We start from the raw sequence: 13,508 nt of genomic DNA, 5'->3' as shown, positions 1-13,508 counted from the left end.
TTTTCAACTATATAGCATTTTATGTCCCACAAAAGTATAAAGTTACATGTTTAAGCAATAGCAATCATCCTTCCATAAATATATAGACTCAGGGGGGTCGCTGCTAGGGGCTTGCACTGTATTACTATGTATAGGGGAGTTTCATCCTGGCATTTGCCATGGCGCCAAGGCAGAACTGCCAGTCAAAGCTAAGACTGGCCAATCATGGTTGCAGAGACTCTTGGGTAATGAATAATAATAATAATAATAATAATAATAATAATAATAATAATAATAATAATAATAATAATAATAATAAAAATAAACTTTATTTGTATAGCACCTTTCATGACATGAAATGCAGCTCAAAATGCTTTACAGAGCCAGAATACAATTACAGAAAAACTACAACTAATTTAACAATAAAGCAAAAAAGAAAAGCAAAAGCGTAAAACAACATTAAAGGTAGGGTAATTTTTTAGTATTTTTTAGTTTTTTGTTAAAAAGGTTAAAGTACTATCCCTTTTTTGTGAATCATCTTTTTTGTGAATTATCTCTTTTTTGTGAATAATTATTTAGTCAAAATGTATCCTAAATGTTTTTGCATCGGCCTAATTTTGCCTCTTTCTACTTATACACTGTTTTAAAACTAACCTTAACAAGGCACTATATGTGTAGACTATTTTCTAAACTGCTAAATGGTCCACATGCCCAGATCTAAGCCTAATCACCATTGATGGGCGCAACCTTGAGACTGTGACATGCAGTACTAGGTAATTACCACTAAACAGAGGGCCATCCACCATTGGTTTATTGAGAGCACAGCCCATGCTCACCTCTGTATATAACTGCTTACCTTGTTGCTGCCACCTATGACTCTGAGGAAGGTCGCAAGACCGAAACGTCAGTCTATCTGTTTTACCTGCACCGAATTAAATAAAAGGCCTAAACTGTCCGTGTTGCTCCAGTGTTCTCTCTTCTGTTAAAGTACTATATTGTGATAGTAATCATTGCTACAGAGTGTTTGTTCGGTCACAGGGGTCTCTCCAGCTCTTTAGTAAACAGAATATTTACTTCAGGTAGGTGACAACATTTAATAAAGAGCTGGAGAGACATGGAGACTCCATTTACTGAACAAACACTCTATAGCAATGAGTACTATCACAATATAGAGCTATTTAACACTTATTTTAACCAAAGTAAATCACTTACCCTACCTTTCAAATAAAAGCAAAAAAGGCAGTGAATCAGACAAAACAGTGAGGACATGAATAACAAGGGGGGGGCAGTGGCTCAGGGGTAGAGTGGCCGGTAGAGCGGCCGGTTGGGAACCGTGAGGTTCCCGGTTCGATCCCGGGCTCCCCCAGAGTTAGTGTCAAAGTGTCCTTGAGCAAGACTCTGAACCCCTAATTGCTCCTGATGAGCAGGTTGGTGCCTTGCATGGTTTCCTCCTCCATCGGTGTATGAGTGTGTGTGTGAATGGGTGAATGTAATGCACAATCTATGTAAAGCGCTTTGGATAAAAACGCTATATAAATGCACCATTTACCATTTAACATCAGAGAGATTTAAAAATCAACTAAAAGCAAGAGTGAAGAAATAGGTCTTGAGCTGTGCTTTAAAGCTATTTACAGAGGGTGCCTGTCTTAGGTGTAATGGGAGTTAATGAAGTCAAAGACGTCGCTGCCATGTTATTTGTAGCCTCGATCTCCAGGCTTTTATTGCTTAGTTTTGCTAAAAAATAAAAGCCTGGCCCAACTATAGCCTGTACTGGGTATGAGGAAGTGTTTCATTTCCCAACCAACCAGAGTGCAGTGGGCGTCGCTCGTAATGTTGTGTTAACGGGGCGGGGGTTGACGGACAGATCGGTGAACCAATGGGATCAGGCGCCGTCTCTCGCCGGCTCTATACACACGCCCCTTTATACACGAAATCAGGAGGGTTGCAGCAGGCTATGTTATTTGTGTCCAAAGTGTCCACTGATACCCCAAACTACATAGTGCTGCTTTAACACTTCATTCTCATGCAGAGTGTTGTTTTGTTTCTGTTGAAATGCATTAAAAGAAAGATGTTTTAATTAATATCAGTGATTAACCTAACTCCATAATGTGAACACAAAATTCCATATCTCAAAATATTACAATATCACATGAGACCACTGAGGAAGAAGTTATATGGCTGCTTATATCTAACCTTTATATTTTACCATCACTTATAATACTTCTACAATACAGTATGATATTTGACAGCTTGTAAGAGTCTAAATGTCTCCACTAGGTCTAATAGCTATTGTTTTGGTACAGACTATCTTGTTATGGTTCAGTTTGTCCTTGAAGCAGCTACAGTATAACTATGATCTCTGCCCTGAGCTCCAGGCAGAACTACCGTACCACTGACATGAGTGTTATTGTACTTCTCCCCATGATATCATGTACATAAAGCATAATCATCACCACCTAGAATATTGTCTCGACTCCTATGTGCCTCATCGACTGCTGATTGATCCAGAATTCCACGACACCACACACACACACACACACACACACACACACACACAAAAAGAAATGTATATAATAATACAGAAATGTCAACCATCTGAAAAGTATGTTAATTTATGCACTCAATACTTGGTCTGGACTACTTTTGCTGCTCTGTTAAATAGCTCTATATTGTGATAGTATTCATTACTATAGAGTGTGTGTTCAGTAACAGTGTTAAATAGCTCTATATTGTGATAGTAATCATTACTATAGAGTGTGAGTTCAGTAACAGTGTTAAATAGCTCTATATTGTGATAGTATTCATTATTATAGTGTTTGTTCAGTAACAGGAGTCTCCATGTCTCTCCAGCTCTTTACTAAATAAATGCATTTTCAGTTCGGGATACCAATCTTATCCAATCAGGAGAGAGAACTCACACAGGATACATATTAAACAAGTGGAATTGGAAGTGATGAAACTTAAACTGGAACACTATAACATTGAAGCTGATGAATGGGCACTCTCTCTTGATTGGCTGAAATTGGCAACCCACCTGCAGTGAAATTTAAGAGAACATGAGGCACAATTATGTTTTCTCATTCCTTTATTGATATTGTGACATTCCATTCAAACCAAGCAAATTAAAGCCAAAATCTAACATCTGAACTTCAAACCATTCATGATCAGGGGTGCAGATCCCAGGGGGGAAGGAGGGGACATGTCTGACATGTTCCTCCAATAAAATATTTAGAAATAAATGATGTAATTTAAAATATATGTTTACCAGAAAGTGATTCCACTTTAGAAATCATTCTCACATACAGTAAACACAATACTTTTTGTAAGGTTTAGTTTTTGCCACCCGTGTGTCCTGATCATCAACAACTGCCAAATAAATGAATCCACAAGCTTCATCATCATCATCATTTGTCCACAGATCTGTTAACTAGTTTAATGAGTGAAGTTCAGCCAATATGAACGGATAGAAACACAACAGTGGAGCTGAAAAACGTAAAGATAAATAATACTGACCAAGAAATATCTAAACTGTCAGGATTAGACACATATTTTATTCTTTACTTTAGTTTTTTGTGAAGGAGGCCGATGCACACCTCAAGGGTTTCTCGACAGCTGCGTAAGTTAAAAATGTACAAATTATGGAGGAGATCTCTGATGGTTAGACCAAAGAATAGGACCCGCACACCGTCTGGATCTTGCAAAAAATGTAGCTCTTTATTCTTAATCGACGTTTCGGTCGTTAGACCTTCATCAGGACAGACAATACAGAACACATCAACCACCAAACATTTTAAAGGCTACACCTCCCAAGTGAAGGTCATCGGACATGCAACCCATTGGCTGCACCCACTCTCAGACCTAAAGCCACTCCCACCACCATCATATTAAAGCAACACCAATCCCATTCACAAAATACATTTTTTTCTGGGTCACGGCAACACTAATTACGGCTCTGAATAGCAGAGGAAAAGGCCTGTACATGTCATCGGGCCAGGTCTTCAATATCTATAAAGGAAGAGATAATATTAGTGGACCCAATAATAATAAAAAGACACACAGTGAGAATAAAGGTAAAAATAAACAAATCGAGCACAACAGGTCTATTACATAGCTAATCCATCCAAATAACGCATGACTAATCACAGCATAACATTAAGTACAAATTCATCATTTAAGCCTTTTGGGGCCAGTGTTTGGAGTGTGAAGATCCAGTAGGCTTCTCTTCTCTTTAGGAGAAGGACAATTCCCTGGAATCTAAAAGAGGATATGTCATGTTTAGCATCATTAAAATGAATAGCCACAGGATATTCGCCATCATTCCTGCGTATTGAGCTTTTGTGCTCACTGATGTTGTTTTAATTTACGGGTAGTTTTGCCAACGTATGCTAGACCACAAGGGCACTGAATCATGTAGATTACATGGGTGCTATCACAGGTGATGATACTTCTAATAAGAAACTCTTTTTCCAGTGTGTGGATGTCTAAAGTGCGTTAGTTTGGTTGTGTTATTACACTGCGCACAATGACCACAAAGATAATTTCCATTTGGTAAGGGGCAAAGACATGTTTGGATGGACTGTGCTGGTTTATTTTGTGCAAAATAGGCATTGACAAGGTTGTCTCGGAGATTGCGGTCACGTTTATAAGCAAATAGCGGAGGATCACGAAAGGCAGTGGTTAATTCAGGGTCTGACTGTAAAATATGCCAGTGTTTTTTGAAGACTGTTTTGATGGCTTGCGAGTGAGGGGAATAAGTTGTAATACAAGTGACTGAAAATTTCTCTTATTTTTTGTTCTTGTTACTGGTGGTGAGCAGTTCAGAAGGAGGTTTGTGGAGCGCTGTATTGTAGGCTTGGTTCACCCATGTGGTGGGGTAGCCTCGCTCCACAAACCTATCTCACATCTCTGAGGCTTTCTCAGTCAAATCTTCTGTAGAATGACAAACCCGTCTTAGTCTATAAAATTGGCTCTTGGGGAGGCCCCTTTTCAGTGGTGTAGGGTGAAAACTGGTGGCCAAAAGGAGTGTGTTTCTATCAGTCTCCTTCCTGTATAGTGTAGTGAATAAATCTCCATTGCCTTTCATGACCCACATATCTAGAAAATGTACTTTCTCTGTGCTGTGGTCCATTGTAAATTGTAAATTACAGTCAAAACTATTCAACAGTCTCAAAAAAACATGTAGTTCATCCACATTACCCTGGTAAATATAAAAGACATCATCAATGTACCGGTACCATTTTAAAATTCTATTCGAATGGCTGTTGATGTCCGGGTTGGAAACAAAAGTGTGCTCAAAATATCCCATATATAGATTAGCATAGTTAGGGGCGCAAATAGAGCCCATGCTGGTGCCTGAAACCTGAAGATAAAACTCATTGTCAAACTTGAAATAGTTATGTTTCATGACGAGGTTTGCCAATTCAATAATAAAATCATTTGGGGGGTTTGTCGAGTCATCTCCATGCAATAGAAAAAACTTCAATGCCTCTAGGCCTCCATCATGTGGTATGTTAGTATACAAACTTGTCACATCCAAGGTAACTATTAAGGCATCATCAGGGATATTTTTAAGGCTAGAAATCTTAATTAATATATAAATAATTAATAATTAATAATAAAGTCTGTGGAATCTTTAATGTATGACGGTAGAGACTCTGCAAATGGCTTAATATGAGCATATCTACAAAAGCAGATAAAGGAGACAGCAAGGAGTCGGTCTGAGCCACAATAGGCCGACCTGGAGGATTCTCTAAAGATTTATGTATCTTGGGCAGGATGTAGAAAATGGGTTGAATTGGGTGCTGGTTATGTAAATTGTCGAATTCAGATTCAGATATCCAGCCCTTAAGTTTGGCCTCTTCCAAGTAAGGTAAGACAATCTTTTGAAATGAGTCAGTTGGATCGGATTTCAATTTTGTGTAGACTTTTTCATTAGACAATTGGAAGAGGATCTCAGTTTTATATTAATCTGCATCCTGGGTGCAGATAGCACCTCCCTTGTCTGCGGGTTTAATTACCAGATCTTTAGAGTCCATAAGTTCCTTCAGTGCTGTTTTCTCTGTAGGTAATAAGTTATAGGAGACACGGTAAGGCTGAGTTACAGTGTGCATAATGTCTTGGTCTACTAAGCGACAGATGGTATTAATAGAAGTGTTTGAGACGTTAGGACTAAATCTACTTTTCGGTCTAAAGGACGAGGGCGCGCTCATTCTTTACTTTAGTAAAGTTTGCACAACCTTTCTGTTATTGTTGACTCTCATCATGTCACTGTCACAACCCAGAGCTCTCATTCTCCTAATTAACATAATTAAAACCTCATGGGACAATGGGACAGGATAGACTGAATGTATGGATCATGTATTAAATTGAAGTTTATACATATAGGACACATTTAGGACACTTCACCATGTGTCCTTCAATTAGTGCTGAGTAATGAATTATTATTTATGAACTGACAAGCAGCTCTGCCCAGTTTTCTAAGCATTTTAAAGATTGATCATTTACAGTAGATATTGATAATAAACGGAAGGTATTGATTACTGGATGTATTGATCATTAGTCAAATCAGGATCCAAAAATAAGAACTGAACTCTGTGTTGGTGATATTATTGATGAGAATGTTCCTTGTTTGTGACCCCCCCCCCCCCCAAGTTGTAATGAGATCTGCTCCACTGCTCATTATACATATGAATGATTACATAAATAATTATATTAAGTAATGATTTATATGCACATGCAATTATAAATGATTGCATGTCATCAGCGTTTCCCATTAATGTCATAGACTGTGGCAGTCCACCATTCTCACCTCAGACCACCTTAGAAGGTCTAGGTCCACCCATCACCTCAGACCACCCTAGAAGGTCTAGGTCCACACATCACCTCAGACCACCCTAGAAGGTCTAGGTCCACCCATCATCTCAGACCACCCTAGAGGGTTTAGGTCCACCCATCATCTCAGACCACCCTAGAGGGTTCAGGTCCTCCCATCACAGGGAAACAGTGATGTCATACGATAATGATCGTAACACATTAATTATCACACATTATGAATGATTACAGAATAAATTACTTATGGTCAATTATAAAATAATAAAACCTTTACATGGCTGACTGACTTCCATTCAGATGGATATTAATATTAATGTTATGAAGAACTCTGATTGTGTGTGATCATTATTTAATGTTTCAATATAGTTTAGAACCGAAATATTATGTTTGTGTTTTCTGACGACAGAAACTATACAAAGTAATTTGATGAACCGCCCACACTAATTGGGACTCCCTCTTCCTTTGGTGTGTCGCCCAGGTGGCGCCTAAACCCTGACCTTTAACCTCACAAAAACTATGTCTATAAACCTGACCTTAACCCTAAACCCTGACCTTTAACCTCACAAACACTATGTCTATAAACCTAACCTAAACCCTAACCTCAAAACCACGTCGACATGGGCGCACACTAATTATCGTTAGCCTTGGCTAGCCAATTAGCATTTTTAAAGGACACATTTGTAAAAAAGGAGGATGATGTCATCATTGTGCTGCTGTTATGAGTATTTAAAAGCTGAATGGACACACAACTTTCCTCCTCTCTCCACCAGAGGGCAGCGATGACTCTCTGCTTCTCTGAAAACACACCCAGGTGTTCTGTGAAAAGACAATAAACCAATAAGAATTATAATGTATTAACTGTGTGAACATGTTAACACTTTAGAATAACATCCCCTTATAATAGTAAATTAATCATTCCCAAATGATCAGTTAATGTGTTACTCATAACTTGTCAAATGTTTGTTAATGGTTTAATGATTTAAAACTATGCTTTACATGGTTAATAGATCATGAGCAAGTTGTTAGTTTACCAAGAGGACCCCCCCCCCCCATCTGACCACATTGTCATCAGTGTGGTACGATTCCAGGCCACGCCTGCATATGTGTCGATGAAATGAAATTTGTCCCTGAGCAAGACTCTTAACCCCTAATTGCTCACAGGCCCTCATTGGAAACAAGCCCGCAAGGACTTTCATGAACGTCCTGTTAAAAGGAATTATCCTTATCCTTATTATTATGATAAATTATGCAGAAGACACATGATAATGTGAATTCACACGACCAGGCTAGTTGTTTCACTTCTTACACAAGCATGTTGTTTTGTGTATGTTTTCTAGTTTTATACACTTTTATACAAAAAAAAGTTTATTAAAAAGAAAGAGGAAGTGAACCTGGGTGTGTGGGAGGAGTCTAAAGATCGTCATTGGTTGTCGGCACCAGAATACGACCTGATAGAAGAAGAAGAGAGACAAAAAACAGACACACAAATAAAGTTTGTATTGTGTGTGTATTTCTACATAAAATGCATACATTGTACACACAATAACACAATAATACAACAACACACCAACATTAGGGTTCAGTCATCAGAACTAATGTGAACATTTGACTCTTATTTAGGACTAAATGTAAAACTGATGTATTAAAGTGAAATGTGACTACATAGAACACACTTTGACCTCTAACTAGGTCGTCTAAACTGGTCTAAACCGGTTATGGTTCTAAACCAATATAAACCTGTTTAGGTTGTGGTTTTACATGTTTGTTTGTTTGTTTGCATTTCTGTGAGGGTTCCACATGTCAAGTGATCCTCTGTTGATCTGACCTCATTTTTTCCACTGGTAGTATAATAATTAATTAAACATGTTAATTAAATAAGTTAATTAAACATGCTAATCACCTCGTTTCTTCCACTGGAAGTAGATGAATCCAGACAGGAACAAGACCAGACCCAGAACCAGACCTGATGCTCCCATGGCCACCTTGTTCTTCACTGACTCTGGCATGGAGTCATCTGACAATACAAATATTATATGATATGATATCATATCATATTATTACAGTAGATTAAAACACAATGTTCTTCACTGACTCTGACATGGAGTTGTCTGACAATAAGCTACATTAAACAATAAACAGACGACACAGTCATTGTGAGTCTGTTCAGTAATAATGAGTCCAACCCTATTGGTCCAGTCCTTGAGGAGTTTGTCACCTGATGTGACATGTCCTTCTTAGAGCTATAAATACATCCAAAACAAAGGATATGATGATAGATTTTAGAAGACATGAATCAACCTTTTACTATGATGATTATAAAGCAGGCTGTGGAATGTGCAGAAAGTATCTTAGGACAGAGTCATAGACTCAGAACTGTGAGGCAGTTTGTAAAAAAGAACATCAGCGCTTGTTCTGTCTTAGAAAACTGTCTTGTTTTCACATTGATAAAACCATGCTGACTCTTTGATCTATTTTTATCAAATCAATCTGGTCTTTTATCTGTTTTTATCAAATCAATCTGGTCTTTGATCTGTTTTTATCAAATCAATCTGGTCTTTGATCTGCTTTTATCAAGTCAATCTGGTCTTGTATCTGTTTTTATCAAATCAATAAGCTCATAGCGCGGCACCAAGTTATGAGCTTGTAGATCTGCTATTTTTGAAAAATCTTGAACATTTGTGCAAATATTTGAATATAATTTATATATTTTTTTAAACAACATTTTTAACTCGAATATTTGCTTCTGGGGGGTCCCTGGAACAACATATTTTGATGGGGATCAGCGGCCAAAAACATTTGGGGGGTCCTTGACAAGAAAAGGTTTGAGCACCACTGATATATTTCAGAAAAACTTAAGACATATGTTGAGAGACATTTGACAGTTACAAATGTTCGCTTAAAAAAATATATATTCAAAGATTTGCACAAATGTTCACGATTTTTCAAAAATAGCAGATCTACAAGCTCATGGTGCGGCACTCGGTGCCGCACTATGAGCTTGTATATCTGCTATTTAGACAGTAGATTACAGTAGATTACAATAACTGACCCCAGTCCATCTTGATAGGCGCGGTCAGGCTGGGATGTTCCACCATGCATGTGATCTTCTCTCCTGATCTGTAATCACACGCGTGCACACACACACACACACACACACACACACACACACACACACACACACACACACACACACACACACACACACACACACACACACACACAAACACAAACACAAACACAAACACACACACACACAAACACACAATAGTAATAGCTGATCTACATGCTGAACCGCGCCGCGATTCTATTCACATTGATCTGTTGATCTTTGTTAATATTTTTTTTTGACTATTATTGTGTAGGAGCGTGAATGCCCCGCTGGGCTCTCCTCCGCTCTAGTGTTTATTGTGTATTCCACTATTCCCTCCCCATTGCAGAAAAAGAATAGGAAGGTAAGAGGCAGAAGAAACTTAGTAACGAGATACGCACGTTCTAGCGTATTCCTGTGTGTGTATTCATGTGTGTGTGTGTGTGTGTGTGTGTGTGTGTGTGTGTGTGTGTGTGTGTGTGTGTGTGTGTGTGTGTGTGTGTGTGTGTGTGTGTGTGTGTGTGTGTGTGTGTGTGAGACTTAATATAAGCCTACCATTTAATGGGCCATTTTCAGCAAGTGAGTAACACTTGTTTTATTTTTAAAGAATACATGTATAGGTGTCTATTAGGTGTGTATTTCCATAGGTGTCTGTTAGGTGTGTACCTGGGTGTGTACTCCAGGTAGGAGTGGTACTGGTAGTACCAGTCTCCATCAGACAGATCGGCATAGGAGAGACCAGAGGTCAAAGGTTCTTGACCTCTCCACCAGGTCACCAGGATCACTTCAGGATAGAAGTCGTAGCTGCTGCACCTCAGCATGTGAGTGTGTTCACCACGACGAGGGGGAGTCTCTGACTTCAGTCTCACTTTGGGCTCCACTGGATGAAGAAGATTATTATTATTATTATTATTATTATTATTATTACCCTTATCATTATCATCATCATCATCATCATCATCATCATCATCATCATCATTATTATTATCATTATTATTATTATTATTACCAGTCATAGGAACATGTCATTATCATGAATAATTGTATATCATCCACATTAGATCCAAATGATCCAGAAAGCCGCAACACACTTGGTCAACCAGCCAAAATGTTCACGTTTCTCGGCTCTCCCCCGTTCTCCTCTCCCTCCATTGGCTCCCAGTTGCTGCCCTCACAGAGTACAAAACACTGATGTTGGCCTACAAAGCAACCAAATGTATGACACCCCCATATCTTCAAGCCTGATCCAACCCTACAACCCCTCCCGCTCACTCATATCAGCTAACACAGGGGAGCTGTCTGAATCTTCTCTATAACACCCTGGACAACGCTCCACACGTCCTAGACTCTTCTCCCTTCTCTAAAACACCCTGGACAACGCTCCACACGTCCCAGACTCTTCTCCCTTCTCTAAAACACCCTGGACAACGCTCCACACGTCCTAGACTCTTCTCCCTTCTCTAAAACACCCTGGACAACGCTCCACACGTCCTAGACTCTTCTCTCTTCTCTAAAACACCCTGGACAACGCTCCACACGTCCTAGACTCTTCTCCCTTCTCTAAAACACCCTGGACAACGCTCCACACGTCCTAGACTCTTCTCTCTTCTCTAAAACACCCTGGACAACGCTCCACACGTCCCAGACTCTTCTCTCTTCTCTAAAACACCCTGGACAACGCTCCACACGTCCCAGACTCTTCTCCCTTCTCTAAAACACCCTGGACAACGCTCCACACGTCCTAGACTCTTCTCCCTTCTGGCTCCCAAACTGTGGAACAAATTCCCCATTGCAGTCAGAACTGCAGACTCACTCCTAATCTTCCACCATAATCTGAAGACTCTCCTCTTCAGACTCCACTTTAGCCTGTTTCTAAGAATACTAACCCATTCAATCCGGGAACGCATCTGTGTCATTTTAGATTTCTTTGGCTAATCAAAAATAGCAGATACTGTAGACAAGCTATGAGCTTGTAGATCTGCTATTTTTTTGGATAAATCTTGAAAATGTGTTCAAATCTTTAAATAAATATATTTTTAAAGCGAACATTTGTCAAATATGTTGTTCCAGGGACCCCCCAGAAGCAAAGATTTGATTTAAAAATATAGTTTAAAAAAAAGCTAATAGCGCGGCACTCCGCTATGAGCTTGTAGATCTGCTATTTTTGAATAGCCAAAGAAATCTAAAATGACAGAGATGCGTTCCCAGATTGAATGTTTATTTTTTATATTTTCTAGAGAGAGGGATAGTGATAGTAGGCTGACAGGTAAATGGGGAGAGAGATGAGGGGGTGACACGCAGCAAAGGTCGTCGGGATCGGGAGTCGAACCCGCAACACGCTGTCAGGCTGGCATTGCAGCCTAGGGTGCCTGGACCGTCACGCTACGGCCCAGACCAAGTCATGTTTTATAGTCATTATCAGATCAATATTAACACCATTAATCATCTCTGAATAGAATGATTTATTATGATGTCATGTTATAGTTTATGAGGTGATGAGTGTTGAGTGCTGCTCTGAGATCAGCTCACCTCTCTTGTTCAGAACATTGGAGTAGTCGTTCTCAATGTTGGGTTTGCAGATTCCCTCTCGGTTTGCTCTCATCACAGCCAGTTGTGTAGGATCTTTATTCCAGCGCTCTGCGTTCTTCACACCAAACTCAGTGTATCCAACAAACTGATCTACTCTACTGTCCCACCTGCTGATCTCATCACCATCGAAATTATATGACTGTATGTACTGTATGTCCTTCAGCTCACTGGAGTTAAACACACAGCGGTAAGCCACATAGAACACATATCCATCTGGAAATAGACAATTAAAAATGTCATTAATGTTCAGTTTTATTATAATCTGTATATAATATCATCACTGTGTGTGTTTGAATTGTCAAGTACTAGAGTGGCTGAGTAAACAAGGACTCTGTCTGTCTGTCTGTCTGTCTGTCTGTCTGTCTGTCTGTCAGACCCCATCATGTATTTCCAGGATAACCCCTTTTTTATACCTGGGCTATTTGAAAATAGCAGATCTATAAGCTCATAGCGTGGCACCGAGTGCCGCGCTACGAGCTTGTAGATCTGCTATTTTCAAACATTGTAGTACTTTTACTTTTGGTCCTTTAAGTACATTTTGATGCCAATACTTTTATACTTTTACTCAAGTCAATTTTGAATTCCGGACTTTTACTTGTTACAGAGTACTTCTAGATGCAGTATTGATACCGAAAAGCACCTAAATGTAGCGCTGGAGGAGCGCTAAGACGGTGAAACGTGCCCCCCCCCCCCCCGCCACCGAAACGGGTCGTAGCACCGGGCGCCACGAAGGGTTAATCCGGCCATGTGACGTAAACTCTGTCTGTCTGTCTGTCTGTCTGTCTGTCTGTCAGACCCCATCATGTATTTCCAGGATAACAGAGATAACACTCACAGAAAGGTTGTTATTTTGAGAGAGAAATGCCTCACAATATGAATACATTTTGATATGTTTTATTTTGATGGTAACTGTTGTATAATCGTATTATCTGCACCTCGAGCACATATTCATGTTTACTGAAAATAATTATTATATAGAAAATATTTCACCATAACAACCATAAATGCTTAATATACATGT

The 13,508-nt window shown here is 39.3% G+C and overlaps 1 protein-coding gene and 1 long non-coding RNA gene across 2 annotated transcripts in view; both read right to left on the bottom strand.

The window, feature by feature from the left end:
* Positions 1 to 13,508, bottom strand: part of LOC308088137 (H-2 class II histocompatibility antigen, E-S beta chain-like) — a 60,752-nt gene that overhangs the window by 44,175 nt on the left and 3,069 nt on the right. The window lies entirely within an intron of this gene.
* On the bottom strand, positions 7,304 to 8,825 carry LOC308088145. Its single transcript, XR_013933412.1, has 3 exons — positions 8,711 to 8,825; positions 8,202 to 8,258; positions 7,304 to 7,626 (listed from the first exon to the last, which is right to left on the bottom strand). It is a non-coding gene; the product is annotated as an uncharacterized lncRNA (long non-coding RNA).

This window comes from Gymnoscopelus braueri (assembly GCF_963280865.1).
Source record: "Gymnoscopelus braueri genome assembly, chromosome: 7".
Lineage (NCBI taxonomy): Eukaryota > Metazoa > Chordata > Actinopteri > Myctophiformes > Myctophidae > Gymnoscopelus > Gymnoscopelus braueri.
The sequence above is the reverse complement of the archived record's forward strand: the minus strand, read 5'-3'. Positions and strand labels throughout refer to the sequence as shown.